Source organism: Macaca nemestrina, chromosome 3 (assembly GCF_043159975.1).
Source record: "Macaca nemestrina isolate mMacNem1 chromosome 3, mMacNem.hap1, whole genome shotgun sequence".
NCBI classification, from domain to species: Eukaryota; Metazoa; Chordata; class Mammalia; order Primates; family Cercopithecidae; genus Macaca; species Macaca nemestrina.
The window spans coordinates 84,679,977-84,707,050 of record NC_092127.1 but is presented as its reverse complement, the minus strand read 5'-3'; the positions used below and the strand labels follow the sequence as shown (position 1 = coordinate 84,707,050).

At 33.1% G+C, this 27,074-nt stretch overlaps 1 long non-coding RNA gene across 3 annotated transcripts in view; it reads right to left on the bottom strand.

Annotated features, from left to right (window-relative positions):
- Positions 1-22,573, bottom strand: part of LOC105486319 (uncharacterized) — a 255,065-nt gene extending 232,492 nt beyond the window's left edge. For 2 of the 3 annotated variants that reach the window (XR_011620559.1, XR_011620557.1), the window contains exons 1-3: positions 22,499-22,553; positions 15,465-15,510; positions 6,149-6,252 (exon numbers count right to left, since the gene is read on the bottom strand). This is a non-coding gene — a long non-coding RNA (uncharacterized lncRNA). Of the gene's footprint in view, positions 1-6,148; positions 6,253-15,464; positions 15,511-22,498 lie in introns of all 3 variants that reach the window. The other variant, XR_011620558.1, reaches the window with a different exon arrangement.
- Between the last annotated feature and the right edge of the window lie 4,501 nt (positions 22,574-27,074).

Sequence of the window (27,074 nt, the reverse complement as noted above, 5' to 3'; positions counted from 1 at the left end):
AGGAAGGAGGGAAGGAAGGAGGGAAGGAAGGAGGGAAGGAAGGAGGGAAGGAGGGAAGGAAGGAAGGAAGGAATACAGGGAGGGAGGGAAGGGAGGTGAGGGGAGGGAGGAAGCGAGGAGGGGAGGGGAGGGAGGGAGCAGGGAGAGGAGGGGAGGGGAGGGAGGGAGGAAGGAAGGGAGAAAGGAAAGAAAGAAAAGAAAAAATGAAATAAAAGTTATTCAGATAAGAAAGGAAGAAGTAATACTAATTGCATATAGAAAACCAAAAGAAATCCATACCATAAAACCTATTAGAACTAATAAGCAAGTACAGCAATGTTTCAGGGTATAAGATCAATATATAAAATAAATTATATTTTCATACATCAATGATTAACAGCTTCAAGACAAAATTAGAAAAATAATTGAATTTTTAATAGTATTAAAATAATACAACTTCAGCAAGAAAAAAAGACAACCTTTAGAAGAAAATATTTGCAAATCATATAAATTGCATCTAGAATATGTAACTAACTCCAATAAGTCAATAACACAAAAAAATACTAAATGGGCAAAGGTTTTAGACATTCTCCAAAAATATACAAGTGACCAACAAGCACATGTAAAGATGCTTAACACTATTAGTCATCAAGATTAAGGAGCTGCAAATCAAAACTACAATGATGTACTTCATAGTTACTAGAATGGCTATTATCAGAAACAGAAAATAGCATGTTTCACAATGATGTGCAGAAATTGGAAACCTCATACATTGCTGTTGGGAATGTAAATTCATGCATCTGCTTTAGATAACAGTTTGGCAGTTCTTCAAAATGTTAAACATAGAATTGTCATAGAACACAGTCATTCCACTCCTAGTTATCTATTAAGTTGATGCAAAAGTAACTGTAGTTCTTTGTCATCATTTTCAATGGCAAAAACCACAATTACTTTTGCACCAACCTAATACTAAAGAGAAATGAAAACCTTTGTCAACACACAAAAAACTTACACATAAATGTTCTTAGCAGCATTATACATAACATCCCAAATGTGAAAACCATCTAAACATCCATCAATTGATGAATGGATAAATAAATGTGGTATATCCTTACAATGAAATATGTTCAGCCATAAAAATAAACCAAATAATGACACTTGCTACACCATGGAGGAACCTTGAGAACATCATTTGAACTGAAATAAGCCAGTCACAAAAGGCCACATATTGTACTATTCAATTTGTACGTACAATATAAGAATATCTATACAGACAGAAAGTGCATTAGTAATTTTTTAGGCAATGGGGAACAAATGGGTTGCAACTGCTAGTGGGAATAAGATTTTATTTTAAGATGATAAAAGGTTCTGAAACTGATTATGGCAATTGGATGAACAAATCTGGGAATATATTAAATGGAATTGTGTACTTTAAATTGGTGAATTGTAGGTTATTTAATCATATCCCCATAAACCTACTTTTTAAAAAAAGAAATGAGACTTTTAAAAATATATATGGTTGGCAAAGATGTATTTATTATAGAAAATATTTAGATGCTATGAAAAGATGCTGTGAGCTCAGCAATATTCAAAAAACTTTTGAGAGATCAGTTGGAAAAAGATTTCCAAAATTTAAAGAAGTATATTTTGAATTAGCAATTTTTATGATTCTTTTTAATCGGGTACTGGCTACACAGATTGTTATATATTTATACAAAGTTTTCTGCGCAGCCATTGAAAAAGAAGGGGAGGCTTCTTGAGACTAATTTTGTCATTATATAATTACCATAAATTACCCCAGTTTGTAAGAGCCAGTTACATACTTTGTGTGACTCCCATATATTTCTTGAATATCTTAAGACAGAGCACTCTATTTCCTTTCCCTTCCTTCCTATTCTCACCTTTTTCTCCCTCCTTTTCCCTCTCCAATACTTCTTCTATCATAATTCTTAATAATTTCAATATCCACAGTGATGTCTCTTCATGTAACCCTCTTTTTATCTTATTTTTATCTCATAAACTTTAGGCCTACATTTCTAACAATCTTATAACCCTTTGTAGTAACAATTTCAGGCTTCTCATTTGCAAATTTCTAGATCAATTCCTGAATTCCCTCATTTCAAAAATTTATCCACATCACTGGGATTGCCCTGCAATTGACCTGCTATATTTTCCTGCCCTTCACCCATTTCATGTGCTTCTTTCCATCATTTTCCAGCTTAGACTTTATGATCCATCATTAGAATTGCCCCTTTGCTTTTCACCCTATTCCCTTGGCACTTTCTTCAGTGCATATAGCTGCAAAAACCTCAAATCTAGATAAATTCAATTATCTGTTCATTCAGCATCTACAACCTGCAATGTAACTGAAGCAGAATTCAAAACCATACTAACTTACACCATAGTTTGTATTTTTTATCACAAACCTCAGGTGGTCTGTTAGTGCTGTCAAGTAATCCCTGCATACTTTTTTTTTCCCAGACCCCAATAACTATATCTACTCTCTCCTCACTTCCCAAACTTCTAATAATACTTTCTCTCTCATTTTATTTTTGTTTTTAGATGATACCCTTGTTTTTTATTTTGCTTTAAAAAGTAATAATTTTAAGAAGACTTCTAAACATTATCACACAAATATCTACAAAGCGTCCGTGTGCTTATTTTACTTTTTCCGTGGACTTTGTTCCCTTATTATGCCAAAACCTTCGTTTACACAATGGATTACATTGTCTTTGGTCACTAAAAGACAATTGTCCTCTTTTCTGTATTCTGCATCTCAATTTTTCCATTCAAACCAAATAATTCCCATCATGCCCTATTATACTCAATCTTCTTGTAAAAAATTCAGGCACTTCATTGCTCTACAGCAACCTTTTTATTTTTTTTTTCACTTTTTTTTTTTTTACAGTAAAACACCGAAAATATTTGTCAATACTTTGTGCCTCCACTTCTTTTCATCCTTTGCCTTCCTGAATTCATTCCAGTCAGACTTGTCTTCACCTTTTCACTGAAACTCCACATGACAAGATCACCCATGGGCTTCGCTTTAACCAATGCATGGTCAATTCTCTGTCTGGATTTTATTCAACTTATCAATGGCATTTGATTTTTTTTTTATCGCTTCCATCTTTTTGAACACTTGCTTACCATATTTTGCTGGGTTTCTACCCCATCTAAATGGATTCTACTTCTTTGTCTACTTTTTAACTAACTTCTAATATTGATGTTTCTCTGAATTCAATCTTTGGACAACTTCCTTTTTTATCTCTGCTTATTGCCTAGGGAATCTCATCATACAATTCTTAAATTGATTTCTCCAGTTCAAATCCCCTATACTCCAGGCTCATATATTCTAAACATCTCAAAATTAATATTTCAAAAATTGACTTTTTGATTGCCACTCACTGTTTGCACAAATTTATCTCCTCTCCCCATCTTTTCCTATTCAATAAATGGCAGCTCCATTCTTCTAATATTTGAGATATTATCTTAGAAGTCAGAATCTTCTCTTTTTATCTTAACCTCCAGTCAATCCATCCAAATCTTCTCACAACTTCCTTTAAAACATGTCCAGAATTAAATCTCTTTTCAACACTGTCACCATATTCTCTTGCCATTTCCATGGCAATTACTTCCCAAATGGTTTCTGTATTGTATGCGGTTCTCTGATCTATTTTCTTTACAGATGCCCAGGTATTGTTTTTAACATTTAAATTATATCTTTTCGGTCCTCTACTGAAAGTACTTCAGGAATTCCCATAACCTATAGTAACTTCCACAACCTTTGTGACTTCAACTCATCACTTTCTATAGCAGCATTAGCTTTACTCCAGTACCCTAAGCATATTCAACCTAGAGACTTTGCAATGACCATTCTAAACGCACTTCCCCTTGATGAGGATCATTCTGGTCCACTCTGAAATAATATTTTCCTAGGTCTGATAATCGAAGTTCATTGAAACGAGTGGGTTTTTTTCATATTTGTTTTTTCCACTACAGTAAACCCAACTGGGCTGGAACCACATGAAATAAATTATAGGTTATATAAACGAAGTGTAACAGGCAGATAATTTTATAATAATTAAAAATTAAGTGCACAAAAATACCCAATACACAACATGTTATATCTAGATAGACAAGTGTATATATGGATGGAAATTTTCTGGAACAATGTACAGGAAAATGTTGTGACAATTTACCATTTAGTAATATAGCTATAACTAAATTAATTAGAAGTAATTTTGAATGACAGTGGCAAAATCCAACTCAAACTAAGGTAAATTAAAAGAGGAATATTGTTTCCATTAATACACAAATTTATCACTAGAAAGAGCAAGTGTGTATTAGCCCCAGTAAATCCTAGAAACTTAAATAAATGGAGAATTTCCTCCTTCTGCCTCTTAAAAAAATCTGGTTCTTCTTCACATATTAACATCATTATATCAAATCAAGTTTATCCCCAAAGCAGGGTAATATTAGCACCTGAAGATCTGGATTTACTTTCTTATAGCCTCATGACCACTGGCTAATGTCATGCAAAATCCAATTATTGGGACCCATGTGCTCAGTTCCTGAGCTAGTCATTGTGAGGAAGAAAGCTAAAGTAATACATTTGACTTTGTGCCATATGCCCACAAATATGGCCATTGAGGAAAGGTCTGTTTATCAGAAGATGGATAATGATTATATATAAACTAAAGATAGCTGAAAGAGAAAAATGTAACCCTAGATGCACTAGTTTAGAGTTTCCCATATGTCCACATACTACCTATATTCAAAAATAAAATAAAAGCAGCATATAAGAGGTAGAAACTGATAAATATTTCCCATCTAAAAGGGTAGACTATGGATCCAACCCTCTTGCTACCCTTTTTTAAAAATAAATTTCAGTATAAAATGGCAAAAAGTGCACAACTTCCTTGGGTATTACTTTCTGTGACAAATTTATTGTTGTCACACAAAGGGTTGACACTGCCAGTTGCCTCCCAGTGTCTGTTTTGTTCCATTTCCCTAAGAAAAAAAATCAAGGAAAGCTTATCCACATGGTTCTTTCCATCAAGTCCAAATGTGTTTCCTATTGATGTGGTGCCTTATGAATTAATAACACAAGTTATGTGTTCTTCTAAAAGCATTCAAAATTAAAAAAAATGATAGCACAAGCTTGCAACCATAATAAAACTCTTATCCAGGAAATATGACAATGGGAGATACATAGCAAACACTGTGAAGGCCCCTACCCAGGGAATGCGAGAAATTTGTGTTCATTGGTTCATAATTCTGCTTTTTGCTAGGAACTCTTAAATTCACATTTTTCTTTAGCTCCTGGATTCTCTTCCCAAAAGTTTCTTCCCTTTCTATTATCACTATTTTAAAAGTGAGAGTTAGTGAATATCCACTTTTTGGTGGATGCACAGCTTTCTAAGTTGAATTTCAGCTTGAGAGTGATCCAAAGTTCAACGGTGCTGTTTTAGGTCTTAAATCCTCAAAGATATTTTATTGATACTTCATCTCAGGTTCTAATCTATTTTTCTTCCAGTCAGTTCAATGTATCAATAACCATTTACAAAGAAGTTCTTTCTGAGACAACTGTTTCAGATCTTTCTTATTTAATTATTTATTTTTACGTGCTTACCCTCATACCCTCCACCTCTTTCATGATCGGTACACTGAGGCTATCAGGCTTGAAAGAAAAGACTGTGCCCTTAATTGGGTTCTTGTTCTGCATTTAAAAAGTTTATTGGGACTTTATTGCTCACACGTTTTAGCCCATATCTAGAAACATTTTCCAATTGATCAAACCTCTAAATTGAGGGATTCTGTTTTTCTATTTTTGCTTATGACTTGGTTAATTGTTTCCTAATTGTATTTCTATATTATTAATCTGCCGAACATGACCAACAGTAGTCAACACACAAACAGCCTGCTGCCCACATTATATCAGGCAACAATATTACTGCTTGGCCTGGATGTAATATGGGTTACCAATTTTTGAGCTTCTAATTGGTATCTCCAGTGCTTTAACCAACTGCTACACCAACACCGTATTAAGAATAAAAGTAAGGCAACACTTAACTTTAAGTTAGCAAGGATAGAGTATGCTATTCTGCAACAAGAAATAAACTTTAAAATCTTACTAGCTTGGTAGAAAAACATATTTTTACTCTCTCACCTCAGAGTTTAATGTAAGTCAGAAGTCTTCTTTCATCTTATGGCTGTGCAATCTGGAATATGAAAGCTCCAAGGTCACCACAGCAGAGATGAGTCAAGCAAGACCTAGAACAATAAAGGTGGTACATCAGATTTTCACTTCCTCTGTGTAGAAATGATATTCTTTACTCTTGCTCACCTTTCTTTGCCACAACTAGTCAAATGATTCTTATACAGAAACATAGGATATTTGATGATTACTAAAGTTTATTTTATAGTTCTAATAATAAGAAACTTTCTAGAAAAGTTCAACTCTATTTCTTCCCATGTGTTTACCTATTCTATTTTACATTTTACTGGATCAATTCTGTTCTCAGTGTTCCTATGAAACAGCATCCCTTGTCTAATCATAACTCCATACTCAGAAGTTTCTTTCTACAAGGGTGCTGAGAACATGGAATGAAACAACAAATTGCAACTGACTTCTCATTCTGCACCATCCACTTTTTTCTCTAGAAATCAGTTATGACCAGTTATGACCAAAGCAGTCCTCTCTGGAATTCTGACTCTATTTCATTCCTATTGATTTGTGCACTGGTCTAAGTAAAATCTTCAAGGAGTCATCTGTGATGTCAGGAAAGACCATGGGATTTGACGTGAGAAAACTAAATATGTAGCTCACTAGATCGTTAACACTGGACAAATAATTCAATTTCTCTTAACCTTAAAATCTTCCTCCTTAAAATGATACTTCCCTAAAATGAGATTTCAGTAATAGGTCTATTGTGAGTTTAAGAAAGATAATGTGTATAAAAGAGCTATGTATTCTATAAAACACTGTATGAAAGACTATTTAAAAAATAAATAATAGTATTAAACCTGGATAATCTAGTTGGCAAATTAAAGACCAAATTAAATAATTACCTGCATACACCCAAAGTTCCAAAATTGTATTGAGACACAATTTGCCAACCATAAAATTTACCCTTTTTCCTGTACATTTCAGTCATTTTGTTTTTAGTATATTCATAGAGTTGTGCAACCATCCCTAATATCTAATTTTAGAGCATTTTAATCTACCCCAAAAGAAATTTCTTGCTCATTAGCAATCATTCCCCATCACCCCGGGCAACTGCTAGTTTAACTTCTGTCTCCACAGATTTACCTATTCTAGACAGCTTATAAAAATGGAATTATGCAATATGTGCTCTTTTGTGACTATCATCTTTCAATGGGCCTTATGTTTTCAAGGTTCATACATGTTGGACCTTCCTATGACACTTAATTACCAGCAGGAGGTTCCAGAAACAAGAGTAGATCACTGTATGAATCAGGGATAAAAATTTATCTTTGGGCTATAATATTTGTTCTGTGTCTTGAAAATCATTCCACCTATTACAATTTTTTAAGGAAACCATAGCTTCTTAAGTTTTTCTTCATGTGGAATTGGGAATGAGACAACTAATTCTATGGAACTAACTGCTGTATAATCTCCAGCAATTATATTCTAACATTTTTAGTCTGGACTTCAAAAAAAGTTCAATTTATATTACTTATTTCAAGATACACAGTTATTGGTCATTTACATTTGAATTTATTTTTAAAATTTTTGAAAATTTAAGAAGGAAATGAATATTTTCCATTTTATAAATCAAAAAATAATAATGAATAGCTACATAAGTAGGAGTTTGAAATGTGTAAAGAAACTGAAAACTCAAGGTTGTGATTTTCTAGTGCTTACAAAATAAAATAAATCTGTTTTTTTTTTTATTTTGACATCTGGCTAACACCGTCTATTAATTTATGCATAAAGCAGATGATTTTTCTTTTGCCAGTTCTATTTTACTTGCCACCAAGAAGGGCAGAGACAGCGCCAAGGAGGTAAAATATTTATACACTGGAAACTATAAAATTTTGAACAGAGCTATTAATAGTTTATAACAATGGTTTTGGGCAATTAATATTTTTAATATATGAAGCATTATAATCCAAAGAAATTGCTAAATTATAATTCTTAGAAACAAGATGCCATATATATCTTTTTATAAAATGTATGTATTTGTTTTAATTGACAAATAATAATTGTGTAAATTTGTAGGGTACAATGTAATTTTTTATCTCTACATACACTGTAGAAAGATTCAATCAATCTTATTAACATATCCATCATCTCACCAATGTATCACTTTTTTGTAGATTGTGAATAGTCTATTATTCTAGCAATTTTGCAATATATGACATATTATTATTATTAACCATGGTCACCATGCAGTGCAAACGATCATGAAAACTTATTTCTCCCATCTAAGATTTTATATCCTTTTATCTACATCTTCCCTTTCCACAACCATTCCCCCCAATTTCAGGAATCATTTTTCTACTCTCTATTTGTAGGAGATTGACTTTTTAGATTCCACACATAAGTGAGATCTTACAATATTTATCCTTCTGTGCCTAACTTATTTCGCTTAGCATAACATCCTCCAGTTTTATCCGTGTTGTCACAAATAACAGAAATTCCTTTTTAAGGCTGTGGAGTATTCCACTGTGTTTGTGTGTATGTGTGTGTGTGTATATATACATATATATACACACATATATTTCATATATATATGAAAATTTAATTTGTAAGAGTATAAAAAACATTAAATACTTAATGTAAATTTTACCAAGGAGGTAAAATATTTATACACTGGAAACTGTGAAATATTGATGAAAGAAACTGAATACAGACCAAGTAAATGGAAAGATATTCCATGTTTATGGATTTTAAAAATTAATATTGTTAAAATGTCTATACTAGCCAAAGTGATCTGTATATTCAACGCAATTCCTTTAAAAATTTCATTGTCATTTTTCACAAAATAGGAAAACAGTCCTAATTTTTTATTAAACTAGAAAAGAACATGAATAGTCAAAGCCATCTCGAGCAAAAATAACAAAGCTGGAGGCATCATATTCTCTGATTTCAAAATATATGATGAAGCTATTGTAATGAAAAGAGTATGGCACTGGCATAAAAAAAGATACACAGACCCACGGAACAGGATAGACAGTCTAGAAATAAAACCAAGGTTTCAGTCAATTGATTTTCAACAAAGGCACGAAGAAAATACAATGGGAAAAGGACACTCACTTTAATAAATGGTGCTGCAAAAACTGGATATCCACATGCATAAAAATGAAAGTGGACCCTTTTTTCACATCATACATAAAGATCAACTCAAAATAGACAAAAGACATCAATGTAAGGCCTGAAACTGTAAAATCCTCTATATATTTTACATATTATATGTCTTCTTTACGCTTATGACACCTAAATGTAAATTTAGATATCTGACCTCTTTCTAGATAATAACTCCTTACCATCTATATGTGCTCAATAAACATTTATTGGAAATTCATGGGTAAATAAATTACTGAATAATTAATAAATGTATTTGAGGTGAAAAACAAGTTAAGGGCTGTGTTTATTGGCATGATTGCCAGTAAATCACTATCAATTCTTTGCGGTCTCTCAGTCTATTCTCAGTTGACTTTAGTTGGGTTCCTGTTCCTGTGACTTCACTGAAATTTTCGTCAAGATCCCTAATGACCTCTATGCAATGGTTTTATCTCATCTTATTAACTTCTCAGCAGTATTTGAGACCATATTCTTCTAGAAACACTCGGTGTCATGTAACTCTTATTGTCTTCCTATGTCCCTGACCACTCTTTCTAGGTATTTCGCTTTCTTGTCTTGCCTTTTACTGTTAATTTTTGAAGTGTCCCATGGCTATGAACTGCATCTCCTCCTTTTCTCTTGAAAAATATTCTTCCTTGGTGTCTGAATCTAGACCTACGGCTTTTAAAACATCTGCATACTTACGATTCTCAAAGGTACTTCCTAAACTCGCCCTTGCACTTTCTTCTTCACTTCTATAAAATCTACCAAAATGTGGAATGTTAAAATGTATGCATTTTTCTGGATGGTTATTTTTATTTCACCCCCCAAATGCAATCAATGAACAAGTTATCTCAATTCTAATTCCAAATTATATCCCAAACCCACCACTTCTCTTTATGGGTTTTCTGAATATTCTTGTTCGACTTGTCCATTTTACACTTGAACTACAGTAGATAACTCATAACTGGCCTCCTTGCTCTTGTTGTTTTTGTACCAAAATCCACTGCCCATATAGTAAGTACAAGAAGGAGTTTCAAAACCATATGCAGATATTGCAATCCTCTTGCTTGTTAACAGTATTAATTTATTACTGCTGTAACAAATTACCACAAAATCAGTAGATTGAAGCAACACAAATTTATCTTACAGTACTAGATGAGAAGTTTAACCTAGGTCTCCCGAACCTAAGTTAAGCTGCCAGCAAAGCTTTGTTCTATTCCAGAGGCTCTAAGGGACATCCTCATTTCCTTCACTTTTCTAGCTTCTAGTGATCAGCCATAATCCTGGCTCATGGCCCTTTCTCCACCTTGACATCCAGCAACATTACACCTCTCTGTGCCCTTCTTTCATAGTCATATTTTCCATTGACCCTCTCTTTTTGCTTCCTTCTTCATTTTTAAAGATGCTTGTGATTACATTGGGCCCGCACAAATAATCCAGCGTAATCTATTTTGAGATCATCAGGTTAAACTTTAACTAAACAGTTAAACTTTAACTCGCCTTTGCCATGTAATGTTTCATATTTACAGGTTACAGGGATTAAGGTGTGTACCTCTTTGGGGGCTCATTATTCTGCCTCAAATAGATCCCAGTTAAAATAAGATACAAACTACTTATTCTGACTTCTAAAACTCTTTTTGAACTAGAATGTTCCTACTACCCAACTACATTTCTCTTTACTCCCTCTCCTACCCAATATCTTCCAGTCGCCTTGTCTTTATTCCTATTCTTCAGACAAAGCAAAATAAATCCACCACAGGCCCTTTGCACTAGCTGTTCTCTCTGACTTTTAATGCCATATTCTGTATCTTCAAATAACTGGCTTCTTCTTATCATTTAAATATCTCCTGAAATTCTTCTTTTACAAGGATAGTTTACTAAAGCAAAACATTTAAATAAATCACCCATATATTATCACTTCACCAAATATATATTCTATACCAATCTATGCCATTTTCCTTATTTACAAATTTATTGGTACATTTATTATCTTCTCTCTGTTTCTCAAATACACACACACACACACACACACACTCAAACACACACAATTCTATGCTCTAATAGATGTGATTCTTTTGTTTATTCAAATTTCAACATTGAAACCCCATTGCCTGAAATACATTCACAAACTCCATGAACTGACATGTAAGGAATGATTTTACACCCTACTTGCTCCCCAAAATGTATTTATCTTTTCTTCCTTCTAAATTCCAGAAGCATTAAACATCTTGTAACTTCCTACACTTACCCTGCCATTTTTAGCCTATTTGGCAATATCTGTCCTCTCTTCCTAAAATAGCCACCGCTTTTACCACTACCACTTCACCTGGTCAACATCACTTTATTGTGAAACTTAATTTAGAGGTCACCCCTGGCCAAGATTCATTCTCTCCTTGACTAAACTTTGATCAGGCTCCTCTGAGCTGTCTAGGTCTCAACCTTGGCATCTGTCCCTACTGGGCCTGCACCGCCCACTTTAGGCAAGAATCTTGCTAAGTTGGTTTAGAAAGAATCCCCATCTCTTGATATCTGATCACCTTCAATTACTGACCTGATACTTCCTCTTAGTAATTTTCCATACTCTGACTCCCATTCTGCTCATTGTCTATAAATTCCTCCTTGTGCCTGCTGTATTTATGAATGAGCTCAGTTCTCTACCAGAGATTTTCCCTTATTTCAATAGTTTTTAATGATAAAATTTATCCGCACTCCTTTAATTTCTGTGTGGTCCTGGTTTTGTTTAATACCCTTTTCATGAAGTCTCCTCTGACTCTCCTAGATGTTAAGGTATGTTTCCTCTATGCTAATTCACTATTAGTGTTTTAGCCATTCCTTTTATAGTTCATCAGAAATTTTTGATTATAGGTTTAACTCATGTAATAGCCTGCAAAAAACATTCAGAATATGAATGTTATCTTACTTATTTTTAGTGTCTCTGAAACCTAGCCTATTCCCAGTACCTAGTAGATATTCAGTAAATGTCTGTTAGTTGAATGATTATGGGCTTGTTCTTTGAGCCATGTTTCCTTTGTTCTTCTCCAGTGGAGAATTGGCATGTATTCATGTCACTAGGAAAAGGGATTGTATCAACCACTTTTTATAGTTATCTATTTGCTTTTCCAATTGTTTGATTTCAACCCACATGTATAAATATATACCATTTAACACTCCTCATTGAAGTTACCATCTGACTAAAAGAGAACTTTAAGATAAGAATGTGAGGGAAGAGAAACAACTTAGTCAAGGAAGAGAACAGAACCTGTAAATGGGTTTGTTTTCAAACTAGCTTACCACTGAAGAGTGAAACTTATTTCTACTGGAGAAATCTTGCAAGCCAAGATAAGTTACTCCCACTGAAGGGGTGAGGGAGCTGGTCTCTCACTGTTTAAGAGTTTTAGGGAGAAGAAGGGCACTAATTTTCCAGCACTTCCATCCTACCTTACAGGTACCAAAGCAGGCTCCAGAAGCTGGGAAAAAAACCTCAAACAAATAATGTGCAAAAGATGGCAGTTAAAAGTTAAAAGGAAAAGGCTAGTAACTGGTAAGGGTAAAGAAGTGGGACAGGACACTGCAGGGTCTGCTGCAGTAGATTGCAATTATAACACTCTAGCCTCACATTTCTTTTTATTTTTATTTTTTGATGTCCTGAGTTTTGCTTACCTTTACCTGCACCCTACATCAGTCATCAATAATTATACCTACAAGTTCGTCTTTGTCATTGACTATCTGTTTTCTGCTTTTGAGTTAAATATTTCAGTATTTCATTTCTGAAAGTAATTTCTTATCCTTCTGATATTGTCGTTCATTTCTATGAGATACAGCCCTAGCTTCATAGTGATCTGCAGTCCTTGATGTCCACTTTAACCAGCTGTCTTGCAGCTTTGATTCTATCACTATGACACTGGCAACTTATGCAGCATCATTTCGGCTACTATTTATTGGCAACAACCTCCTTCCTTTACCGCATTGCTCTTTGACTTTAATGCCCAATCATGGGTAATTTTAAACATATTTCTCAGAAACTATGTCTTGCTGCTGAATGGTGCAAAAGAAAATCTCCTAACATTGCAGAGTTGTGTCATCAGAGATTTACGATTTACTCATAACTGTGCCCTCCATACTATTCTGCAATCTTATTACATATATTTAATGATTAACATTTCCCATTACCCTCAAAAGATATTTGAAACTTATATTTCCTTGAGCTCTAAATAATTCCTATTTTCTGTCTTTTTCTCAGCTATTAAGCTGACTTTATTATTTTCTTTTTCTACATGAAAAGTCAAGACAATTATCTGACTCTTTTGGCTGCTTATTAACCTTTTAACACATCTCTTTACTTCTATCTTTACCTTCTCCTGATAGTTTCAGACAAAAATGTGTTTCTTCTGCTGTCTTAGGAAAACTTGGTTATAGCTATTTTCCCCATTCTCTGTTTTGAGAACTTTATCATTTCCCCTAATTTTGTGGAACATTTGATTTATTCTTATGTATTGACTTATTCTAACCATTTACACATGCACAGTACTTTTCTATTTTATAGAATCTAATAAGCCAAGAATTAAATTCTTTGACAATATTACAAGTTATAATAACTCAGTTCTCTTTTTCTTTGTTTTAAAATACTGCACTCTTACCACCTTTACTTTCTTATATCTTATTCACTATCACCATTTGGCTTTTCCTTTTATTGTACTAAATTAAGGTGTTTCATGACTTCTTAATTCTAAGTTCATGAGTACTTTCATCAGATTAACTTACTATTTTGGTGGCATTTACCTTTGTTGCTGACTTCTTTAATCTTTCAAATATTCTCACCTTTGACTCTTATTATTTTCTTCGAAATTGTTTCTTTCATTTTTGGCTATCCCTCAGATCTTTCTATGTAGAATTCAGTTTCATTGTAGCCCTTTAGAGGTAGGTATTCTCCTTATACTCCTGTTTTTTTGTTTTGTTTTGTTTTGTTTTGTTTTTTTTTCCACACACATGTCTCGCTCTGTTACCCAGGCTGGAGTGCAGTGGCGCAATCTCTCCTCCCTGCAAATTTCCGCTCACTGCAACCTCCGCCTCCCAGGTTCAAGCAATTCTCCTGTCTCAGCTTCATGAGTAGCTGGGATTACAGGTGCCTGCCACCAAGCCCTGCTAATTTTTGTATTTTTAGGAGAGATGGGTTTTCACCATGTTAGCCAGGCTGGTCTCAAACTCCTGACCTCAAGTGATCCACCTGCCTTGGCCTCACAATGTGCTGGGATTACAGGCATGAGCCACCATGCCCAGCCATTCCTGGTACTTTTTACTCATGCATTTGAATTTTACTCACTGACTCCCTCAATGCATGTGACTGTTATGCTACTGACTCCAAAATTTACAACTCCAGCCCAGATCCTATAAAACACTCAAGCTACCTTAAAGAGAATTTAAACTTATTATATACAATATGAAGATTATAACTTTTTTTCTTTCGGACAATTTCTTTCCTAGTGAATGAATAACTTAATGTCTCAGTTTATACATAAAGGTTCTTGAGAATGACATTTGACTTTTAGTCATCCACTATCTATTCCTTTTTTGGAATTAGTAATTTATTTTTCAATAGCTTTTTACTTTATTGTGATGCTTCTACTATGTAAAACTCTATTGTACAGCTCCTATTACGTGCTTCTAGATGTTGATGGTATAGATGAAAACAAGGCCTCTATTCTCTAAGAACATGCATTGGCAACCATGGCCTATGGGCCAAATTTGACCCACAACCTGTTTTTCTAATATAACGTTGTTGAAACATAGCCACACTCATTTCTTTATATATTGTCTATGTATAGTTTATACTATAATGGCAGAGTTTAGTACTTATGGCAGAGTCCATATGGCCCAAAGCCTAAAATACATATTATCTGTTCCTTTACTGAAGAGGATACAATTAGGTTGGGGGACAGATGTACCATTTCTTGGAGGATATATTGGAGACATGTCTGAGACTGTTTAAAGGAGAAAAGTGAAGAGGTTCTCACTAGAGGCCAAGTGGAAGATAAGGAGAACCTGAATTACTGCAGTGAGAATAGCACTGGAAAGTACATATAGTCTAGAAATATTTGCTAATTAAAATTTATTGGATTTTATCACTAATTGGTTATAGTGGTGAGGCTGGAAAAAGTAGGAACTAAGCACATACCTGAAGTTTCTTATTTTGGTGATTATGTAGAAAGTGATTCCAACAACTAAAAAGGTAAACACAGCAAACATAGTGAGGTATAGTACCACAACTAATATTTATTTGGAGGAGCTATTGCAGTATCATTTATACAAGTTTTAGTATTAAGGACACTGAGCAAAGCTCATACTAAAGGCGTTGATGGAATTTTTGAGTATACAAGCTTTTTCATTGACAAAAACTTTTAGTTACTAAATATATCAGTCATACGCACTTGCTTTACCATTTTTGTCTTTCTGTATCTGATAGATTTCAACTAGTTCTGTGTGGTTGATAGAAATTTACTGCATAATTATAATCATGACAAATAATGAGGATTCACAGGGGCAGTATGCTTGAGGAAGGAAAATAGACTTGATAGAATAATACATGGAGTACTCTTCAGGCTTTGACATTCACTTAATACATAATCTTTGGCATGAAACTGGGTCTTGGTCCCCTCTCATGAGCAGAAGAATGATAGCAATAATATCAGTGGAAGTGAAGATCTTATGAAATACTATACGGAAAGTGCTTTGAAAATCATAAACTGCTATGAGAATGTAAGTTATCATTATTATACCCAAGTTAATTTACAAAGACTATGACTAAAATATATCAAAACTGTTGACTTTGATAACTCATTTGCACATATATGAAAATATATATGTGCAAAATCTGAAAAAAAAATAATTTTTCATCTTGCACTTCTAATGCATTTGTACGCATTTGTTTTCATTTCTCTGCGGTTCATTTATTCAAAAAGCTATTTATTTATTTTATTTTCTTAACTTTTACTTTCAGTTCAGGGGTACATGTACAGGTTTGTTATATAGGTAAACCCGTGACATGGGGGTTTGTTGTACAGAATTTTTTGTCACCCAGGTATTAAGCCTAGTATTCATCATCATTATTATTCTTGATCCTCTCCCACCTCCCATCCTCCAGCATCTGGTAGGCCCCAGGGTCTGTTTTTCCCCTCTATGTGTCCATGTGTTCTTATCATTTATCTACCACTTATAAGTGAGAACATGCAGTATTTGGTTTTCTGTCCCTGTGTTAGTTTGCTAAGGATTATGGCTTCCAGTTCCATCCATGTTCCTGCAAAGGACATGATATCATCCTTTTTATGACTGCATAGTATTCCATGGTGCATACATACCACATTTAGATTGGCATTCAGATTGATGGGCATTTAGATTGATTCCATGTATTTGCTACTGTGAATGGTGTTTCAGTGAACATATATGTTCATGTGTCTTCACAACAGAATGACTTATATTCCTTTGATTTGCTGGGTTTAAATGATAATTCTGTTTTTAGCTCTTTGAGAAGTCACCACACTGCTTTCCACAGTGGTTCATCTAAATTACACTCCAACCAATAGTATATAAACTTTCCTTTTTCTCTGCAACCTCACCAGCATCTGTTATTTTTTGCCTTTTTAATAGTAAATATTCTGACAGGTGTGAGATGGTATCTCATTGTGATGTTTATATCCATTTCTCTAGTGATCAGTGGTGCTGAGCTTTTTTGAGTATGCTTGTTGGCCACATATATGCCTTCTTTTTTAAAAAGTATCTGTTCATGTTCTTTGCCCAGTTGTTAATGGGGTGGGTTGCTTTTCCTTGTAAATTTATTTAAGTTCCTTATAGAGAGTGGATATTAGTCCTTTTTCAGATGCACTGTTTGCAAAAATTTTCTCCCACTTTCTAAGTTGTCTGGTTACTCTATTGATAGTATCTTTTGCTGTACAGAGTTCTTTAGCTTAATTAGATCTCATGGTCAATTTTTCTTTTTGTTGCAATTGCAAAAAGATATTTAATGAGCGCCTATGAATGCACTGTATTTGGTGAAATAAATATAGAAGTAAACACAACATTTTAAAAAAATTCCCTCCTCTTGGCGAGCTTACAGCATACTTCATTAAGAAATGTACTAAATAAAATTAAATATATGCTATTCATATGATAAGTTATTATGAAGAAAAATTAAACCATTGCCATCATAATTAAACATTTTGGAGGCTGGGGAGCCTTGGCAACTTTAAATAATGTAAAGAGGGTAATCTTCAAAGAGAAAGCAAAGTGATGGTGACATTTGTACAACTACTGGAAGAAGAAATCCAGATGGAAACCAGAAGTAAGCTCAAAATATTTGAGGAGGACAATGTTTGGAATATTTGAAAAATGTCAACTGAGCCACTATGGCTGGGCTATGATGAGTAAGGATAAAAATAACAGGATATGAGGTCTTAGACATCATGTAAGCTATCTTAAGAACCATGGGTTTAGACTGAATGAGATTAGACACCACTGAACAACTTTCGAGATGAAGAGCAACATGATCTTGTTTACATTTAACAGGAAAACTAGCATTTGTGCAGAGGAGAGGGTAGGAAAGGGAGACACAAAACTAGTATAAAGAGCTGTTAGAGAAAGAGAAATAGAAGTGAATTGTGTTTTGAAACTGGGATGGCAATTGCGGTATTAAAAAACACTGAGTCTGTGTATATACTTAAGGAAATAAAATGATTTTATGATAGATTAGAATGCAAAAAGAATGAGTTAGTCATGACTTCAGGTTTTAGGATTATCTGTGTTTTGAGAGGAAGGGCCATATATAATTTTGGAGATTTAAATTTTAAGGTAATTATCAAATATCCAAGTAATATATTAGGTAAGGTTGAGATGGAAATACAAATTTGGAAATTGTTATTGAATGAATGGAAACAGCAAGAGACTAGGTACAGACTAAAACATGTGGAAGTACTAAACCTTTTAGGGTTAGGAGGTTGAGAGATGTTAAGAGAAAAGAAAAGAAAATAGACAAGCATGGATCAATGAGGCAAAAAGAAAATCAAGAAAATGAGGTATTCTGAAAGCCAGATTGTGAAAGTATTTCTAGGAAGAGAAAGAGATCAATTCCATCAAATAATGGTGATAAATCAAAACAATTCAAAGATTAACAATTTTGCAAGTTAAAAATCTTTGGTCACTTTGACAAGAACACTTTCAGATTAATGGTGGAAACAATAATCTGGTGGTAGTAGATTATGAGGGAAGACTTCATGACAAGAGAGCAATAAAATTCTATATTTGAATTTTGTGGTAAAACAAAACTCAAGAAGTAAATGATCAGGGAGAGACACTTAGAGAACAAAGTAGAATCAAGAAAAGGTGTTTTTTTAAAATTAATATAAGGAAGCAACATATGATTGAATTTATGCTAATGATAATTTGTTTGGTAGAAAGAGGAAAAGAGATGATGCAGGGACAAACATAAAATTGCTGGAGTCATTACGTAGTTCTGAAGGAATGGTAACCTGTGCATAAAGAGAGGTTTTGACCTTTTCTAGAAGCAATAAAGTTTGTCCATATCAGTGAGAGAGAAGGCATAGTATGTAGGCACAGATGGGGGTAAGTGATTACATGTTGTGGAGGGAACCTCATGAAAATCCTCCTTATATTGCTGCAACTAAAAAGAAAAAGAAGACATGGCAGCTTTGAGGGATGAGGTTAGGGAAAGAAAGCACTAAGTTTTTATTCAGGAGTATCAGAGAGTGAATGGACTGGAGGAAATATAATGGGTAATATTAGAACCATTTGAAAGTATTAGTAATGCATTAAAAATGAGATAAGGTAACAGAATTACATGTTAATGTCTGAACGTATTTGACTCAACATGAATTGAACATGAATTGCTGCATCAAGTAGGCAGAGTTGGATTCAAGAAGAATTGAGGTTGCCCAAATGAGCATAAAATAATGGGTCTAAGGTATTCATGGTTTATGCTTAAGAGTGATTATAATAGCTGTCTCTCTATGGAATTAAAGCTGTATAAGACAAAACATGCAAATATGAGGGGGTAAAAGTTAAAGTAAAGGTCATAGGAGTAAACGATTATGGGCCTAAAAAGGCATGAAGAATTTCTAGTTTCAACTATAATATATAAAACAATTGAAAGTCATCATTCCCGTCATTATGAGAAAATACTGGAGAAACGTGAAATAAATGACTTTTGTTGGATCAATCAAAGAACTGAGGTTGCAGTCCTAAAAAACAAACAAACAAACAAACAAACAAAAACTACCACCTCAAAATATTTAGAGACAGGTTTATATTTAAACCACAGAAGAGATTTGCCTACCTAGACAGAAACCTTGGAGTCATAAACTTTTGCAATAAAATAACAGAAACTTCAAAGTAAGCCAAAAGACAAAAACAGTCACAATAGAAAAAGAAAGTCACAAAAACAAAACTCAGATACGGTGCAGATATTACAGTTATCAGAAACAGAATAAAAAATAACAATAAATAATGTCAAGTGATGTAATAGAAAGGTAGACAACGTGGAAAACCAGAAGGATGATGTAAACAGAGAGATGAAAAGTCTAATAGTTAAAAGGAAATGCTAGAAAACAAAACAAAAAATGATAATACTATAAAAGAAATGAAGAACACCTTCAATGAGTTATTCAGTAAACTTGGCATAGCTAAGGAAAGACTCAGTGAATATGATGATTTATTGATAGGCACACTGAAACTGAACGGTAAAGAGGAAAAAGAAGAAAAGAGAAAACACACACATGCACACACACACACAACAGAAGACTAAAAACTGTGAGACAATTTCAAAAGATATAATGTATTCATTATTGAATACCAGAAGGAAAAGAGAGATGGAAGTAGAAACATTTAAGGCAATGACAGCCAAGGACTTTTCAAAAAATGACAAACCAAAAACACAAATTAAGAAAAGGATCATCAGACTGGATAAATACCAATCAACCAGCAAACAAAAAACAAACCATGCAAACATATGCACACACCAAGGCATAGCAAATTCAAACTGTAGGAATCCAAAGACAAAAAGAAAATCTTAAAAGAAGCCAGAGGAAAAAATAACACCATACCTATAGAGGAAAAGGGACAAAAATTATGCAGATTTCTCCAAAGAAAACATGTGAGAAAAAAAAAAAGTGAAGTAATTTATACAACTTAATTAAAAATAAGCCAATTAAAAAAATGGGCAATGGATATGAATAGACATTTTTTCAAAAGAAGACATACAGATGGCCAAAAGGTATATGAAAAAAATGCTCAGCATCAATAATCATCAGGTAAATACAAATCAAAACCACAATAAGATATCACCTCACATGTATTTCGATGGCTATTTTCAAAATGTCAAATGATAACAAGTGTTGGTGAAGGTGTGGAAAAATGGAGCCCTTACTCATTGTTGGTAGGAATGTAAATTGGCATAGCCATTATAGAAACAGTATGAAGATTCCTCAAAGAATTAAAAATATAGCTAGTGTGTGATCAAGCAATTTCACTTCTGGTATATATTAAAAAATAAATATGATTACTAACTCAAAGAGATATCTGCATTATCACATTCATTGCAGCATTATTTATAATAGCCAACATATGACATATGGACACGAACTAAGTCCCAATGAATGAATGGATAAAGAAAATGTTGTGTGTGTGTGTGTGTGTGTGTGTGTGTGTGTGTGTGTGTGTGTGATGGAATATAATTTTTCCTTAAATAGAAGAAAATCCTGATAATTGCAACAACATGAATACACCTGATGGACATTATGTTAAGTGAAATAAACCAGGCACATAAAAACAGATACTGAATGATCTCACTTATATGTGAAACATTCAAAAGTCAAACTCATAGAATGAGAGAGTAGAAAATTAATTATCAGGAGTAAGGGGGTGAAGAGAATAGTGAGATGTTGGCCATATGGTACAAATTTACAGTTATAAGATAAATAAGTTCTGGAGACCTAACGTATAAGTATGGTAACTATAATTAATGATAATGAATACTTGAAATTTGCTAATAGAGTAGATCTTAAGTATTCTCACAATTATAAAAAAGGAAACTCTATGAGATGATAAATATGTTAACCAGCTTGATTTTAGTAATTATTCCACAACATATACATATATCACAACATCACACTGTACATCTTAAATATATAAAATTGTATTTGTCATTTATACCTCAATAAATCTGGGGAAAACCAGAATATGTTACCTTCTGAAGAATATTTGTGAGCTTAAGAATTAAAAGTGAAGTGAAATATGTATTGTTGGAAGAAGAATCTACCAAGTCATAATTCCATATCGACTAAATTGTTCCTCAAAAGTAAAAGAGAAATTAAAATTTTCTCAGAGAAACAAAAACTGAGGGAATTTAACAGCAAGCTTGCTCTGCAAAAACAGAAAGATAAACATTTTTTTAACAGAAAGTAAGAATTTTAATGTCATGATATAAATATTAAAGTTAACAGAGAAAAGCTTAAAATATTTTCTAAAGAAAGAAAATGATTAATATGCACCACAAACATGCCTAAAGAATGGACTAGTATTCAGGATGGAATAAATGAAGGTAAAACAAAATATTTTATGGTGCTATTTTAAAATAGATAAGCTAAAATATATGGAATATATAAATTATATTATAACCATTAAAATATTTATAAAATGAGTGTAGTTGATAAACTAAAAGATAACATAAAGTGGGATTATATAAAAGGTTTTATTACATTTGGAGAAAGCATGAAAATAAGTAAGTAAATAAATAAGTAAAACCTCTAGTAATGAATAGAAAACATAAACATTGTTAGCATTGCTTCATACGTATCAACAATCCCTTTAAATATGAATTGTCTAAAAATATCAATAAAATGACAAAGATTGTCAGAGTGGATTAAAAAACAAGACTCAACTATATGTTATTTACCACAACCCCACTTTTAACATACAGACTCTGGTAGACTAAAGGTAAAGGGCTGGAGAAAGACATAGCAAGTTGAAACTAATTTTTAAAATGCTTGAGTAGCGTGAACGCTGAAAGAGACAGTCCCGCAATGCCTCAAGAGGTATTCTGAGTGGTTAACTGGGTCTGAAATCAAATGACAGGCAAATGACCATTTGTTGACAAGATGTTACACACATGCTCTGAGTTCCCGAAGAACCTACATGCCTCCTTACCTTTGAGACTTTCTTAGCTAGCTGTTTCTATTTATGCCACCTGAACCAACCAAAAAGCTATGACCTACACTGACTAATCAGAATTCGGCACACATCAACAAATCAGAGCTCCGACTATCAACCAATCAGAACAAAGCAAATTTGAATCTTTTATTTGCGTATGGAAACCTACACTCCTGCTTTCTGTATAAAAGACAAACTCTCCCTTTGTTCACTGGAACACACTTTTGTTTTCCACCAAAAGCTTTGTCTCTCTGGTTTGCAAACTGTCTACTGAAATCAAGTCTCTTTTCTCTAAATTCCTTTTCAGAGAACTTTTGTTCATAGTCAAAATGCATGTACACTAGACACAGATCCTCAAAATATGTGAAACAAAATCTTACAGAGCTAAAGAAAAAAAGACGAAAAAGAAAAAAGAAAAACCCACAATTATAACTGAATACTTTAACTCTTTCCTCTCCACAATTGATAGACCAAGAGCAAGAAAATAAATAGGGGTATAGTTGACCTGAAGAGCTCTCAAATCAACTGGATCCAATTAATATTTATAGAATATTTTATGTAACAACAACGTTACATGTATGCTTCTTAAGCTCAGACCATTTGCCCAAAATAGGCTTCATTCTGGGCCATGAAGCACACATTAACAGAAATAGAAATCTCACAAACCAAGGTGTCTAATCTCATGGATATGAAAAGAATAATAGAGTATTATGAAAAACTCTATGCCCATTATTTGATTATTCAGATGAAATGAACCAATTACTCAAAAGACATGATTACCAAAAATCACACAAGGGGAAACAGATAACCTAGATAGTGTTATGTATATCTACTAAAGAAATTAAGTCAATAATTAGCAACTTTCCAAAAAAAATCACACAAGGGTTAAATAGTTTCATCTGATAAACTGTATCAGATAAATAAAGAAGAAAGTATGTCAAATTACGCAAAAAATAAAGAACACTTTCTAACTCATTCATTGAAGTTATTACTCTAATACCAAAACACTACAAGAACGAAAACAACACACCAATATCTCTCATGATGATAGATGCAAAATCATCAACAAAATATTACTAAACTTGACCCTTTACATTATAAAAATAATTATACACCATGATACACAATAAAGTTGGATTTATTCCAGGTATGCAAGGCTGGGACCCTTTGAAAATCAAACAATGTAATCCACCAAATCAATGGACTAAAGAAGAAAAATTATACGATCATATCAATTGATTAAAAAAATTAAAAATCCAACACTCCCTCATGATTAAAAAAAAAAAACAACTCCCAGCAAACTAGTAGCAGAAGGCAACTTCCTAAACTTGATAGATAAAACTTACACAATATCTACGTCTAACATCATACTTAATGGTGGAAAAATAGACACTTTCCCAAGGACATTGGGAACAAGGAAAAAATATAAAAATATTCTCTCTCACAATTGTTATTTAACATCATACTGTCAGTCTTGGCTAATACACAAAAACAGTAAGATGAGACACACATTTATATATGGATTAAGATGGAAAAAGTAAAATTGTCTCTATTCACAGATGACACAATTTTCTATGTAGAAAATTCTAAATCACTGAAAAAAAAAATCTCCTGAAACTAATAATCAAGTAGAGTAAGGCTATAGGATATAAAATCAATATACAAAAGTGAATTTATATTCTATAAGCCAGCAATAAACACTTGGCACTTGATGTTAATACTATTTAAAATAATACCAAAAGTAAAGAAATACTTAGCGATAAGTATAACAAAATATACACAAAATGTGAGTGCAAAAAACCTCCAACGTCTAATGAAAGAAATCAAAGATTGTAAGCAAATGAAGAGATATTGTTTGTTCATAGATTGAAAGACTTAATGTTGTTAAGATGTCAATTCTTTCTAGTTTGTAATATATAATTAACACAATTCCATCCAAAATGCTGGCAAGCTATTTTGTAGGTATCAACATACCAATTCTAAATTTAAAATAAAATGGCAAAAGACCTAAAATAGCCAATACCATGTAGTAGAAAAAGACAAAGTTGGAGATCTTATGCAACCAATTTTAAGACTTACTATAAGGTTACAATAATGAAGACGTTCTGGAACTGATGAAAGAATAGACACGTTGGTCAGTGGCATAGAGTAGAATAACCGTAAATATGCCAACACAAGTATAATCAAGTGCTCTGTGACAATTAAGTAGTGGCACTGATTTCAGTGAAAAAAGAATAGTCTTTTTAACAAAGATTGTTAAAACCAATGGTTGTATATTAAAAAAAAAAAACAGAAAAAAAAAACTGGACACAAACCTTTACATTTTATACAAAAATTAATTCAGAATGTATTATAGTCCTATATGTAAAATGCAAAACTAACAAAATTTATAAAGAAAACATACTAGAAAAATCTATGTGACCTTGAGTTTGTTGATAAGCTTTTAAAGTAAAATTCCAATAGCATGATTCATAAAAGAAACAAATATTTGTTAGGTTAAATTTTATTAAAATTAAGAAGTTTTGCTTTGCAAAAGACAGTGTTAGTAAAAAGACAAGCACAGATTGGAATAAAATATTTGCAAAACACATATGTAACAAAGAATGTGTAAATAAAATACAAATAAACTCATAAAACTCAACAGTAATAAATAAAAGAAAACTGCATGCAAATTTAGAGCACCCTTATTCATAGTTTCCAACAAACTAGAAGCAATCAAGATGTACTTCAATAAGTGAATGATTAAGCAAAATGTGGCAAATCATACAGTGGAATATTGTTTTAAAATAAAAAGAAATAAAGTAACATACAGATATGGATAACAGGTTTAGGGGGGAACAGGTGGCGTTTGGTTACATGAACAAGTTCTTTAGTGGAAATTTCTGAAATTTTGCACCTGAAGTGCAGCATACACTGTACCCAATGTGTAGACTTTTATCCCTGATCACCTTCCCACCCTTTCCACTGAGTTTCCAAAGTCCATTGTATTATTCTTATGCCTTTGCATCCTCATAGCTTAGCTCCCACTTACAAGTGAGAACATAAGATGTTTGGTTTTTTTATTCCTAAATTACCTCACTTAAAATAATGGTCTCCAGTTCCATCCAGGTTGTGGTGAATGCCATTATTTCATTATTTTCCATGACTGAGTAGTATTCCCTGGTGTACATATGTACCACATTTTCTTTATTTACTTATTGATTGATGGACATTTGTGCTGGTTTCATAATTTTGCAAATAGAAATTGTGCTGCTATAAACATGCATGTGCAAGTATCTTTTTTATATGACTTCTTTTCCTCTGGATAGATACCCAGGAGTAGGATTGCTGGATCAAATGATAGATCTACTTTTAGTTCTTAAAGGAATCTCTATAATTTTTTCCATAGTGGTGGTATTGGTTTACATTCCATCAGCAGTGTAGTGGTGTTCCCTTTTCAGCACATCCATGCCAACAACTGTTTTATTTTCTTCTCTTATTATGGCCATTCTTGCAGGAGTGAGTTGGTATCACATTGTGGTTTTGATTCCCTGATAGTGATGTTAAGCATTTTTTCATGTTTGTTGGCTATTTGTATATCTTCTTTCGAGAATTGTTTATTCATGTCCTCAACTCACTTTTTCATGAGATTGTTTGTTTTTATTCTTGCTGATTTGTTTGAGTTCCTTACAGATTTTGAATAGTAGTCCTTTGTTTGGATATACAGATTAAAAAGACTTTATCTCACTCTGTGGGTTGTCTGTTTACTCTGCTGATATTTCTTTTGTTGTGCAGAAGCTATGGATAATTTTTAAATGTATATATTAAGTGCAAGAAAAAAGCCTGAAGATGCTAAATATTTTATGATTTCAATAATATGACATGCTGGAAAAGACAATAGTGTATAGATGGTAAAAATTGTGGCCGCCAGTTTCAGGGGAAGGGGAGTGATTGAATAGTTGAAGTACAGGGGAGCTTCTAACAGTAGTGAAACTATTCTCTATGGTATCGATATGGTAAATTTAAAACTTTAATTATTTGGCAAATCTCGTATACATAACATAAAGAACATAGTTTAATTTATGAAAATTAAAAATTATTTAGGAGATTTGGAAAATCTCAAATGGGATGTAGAATGTGACAAGAAAATCTAAATGGATGACAAAGTTATTAAATAACTCACTGAAGGAGGTAGAGAAATCAGGTTCTGACCTAAGTAACTTGGAAAAGAGTTTAATCTGCAAAACTAAATTCAAAAGGAACTGTATATAAGGACTGTACTCCAGTCGATTAACATTGTTTCCCATGTGGTGTGGGTAGACAACTCTGAAACCACAATATAAGTTTACTGAAATCGAGCAATTTAGAAAATGTACAAAAAATGGTGGGAGCCAGTTTTCTCACTGTTGGATTTAGAGGTTACAGACACACAAAGAGAGAAAGCTAGAATATCTAGGTGGTAATAAATTAGGGTTGATTGTATCAAAATGAACTCATTTTTAGTTTAATACAGGTGCAGATGGTAACATGCAGAAATATTTACACTATATATATTATATATGTGCTTGATACTACAAGGGTGTTGTCGCTTCTA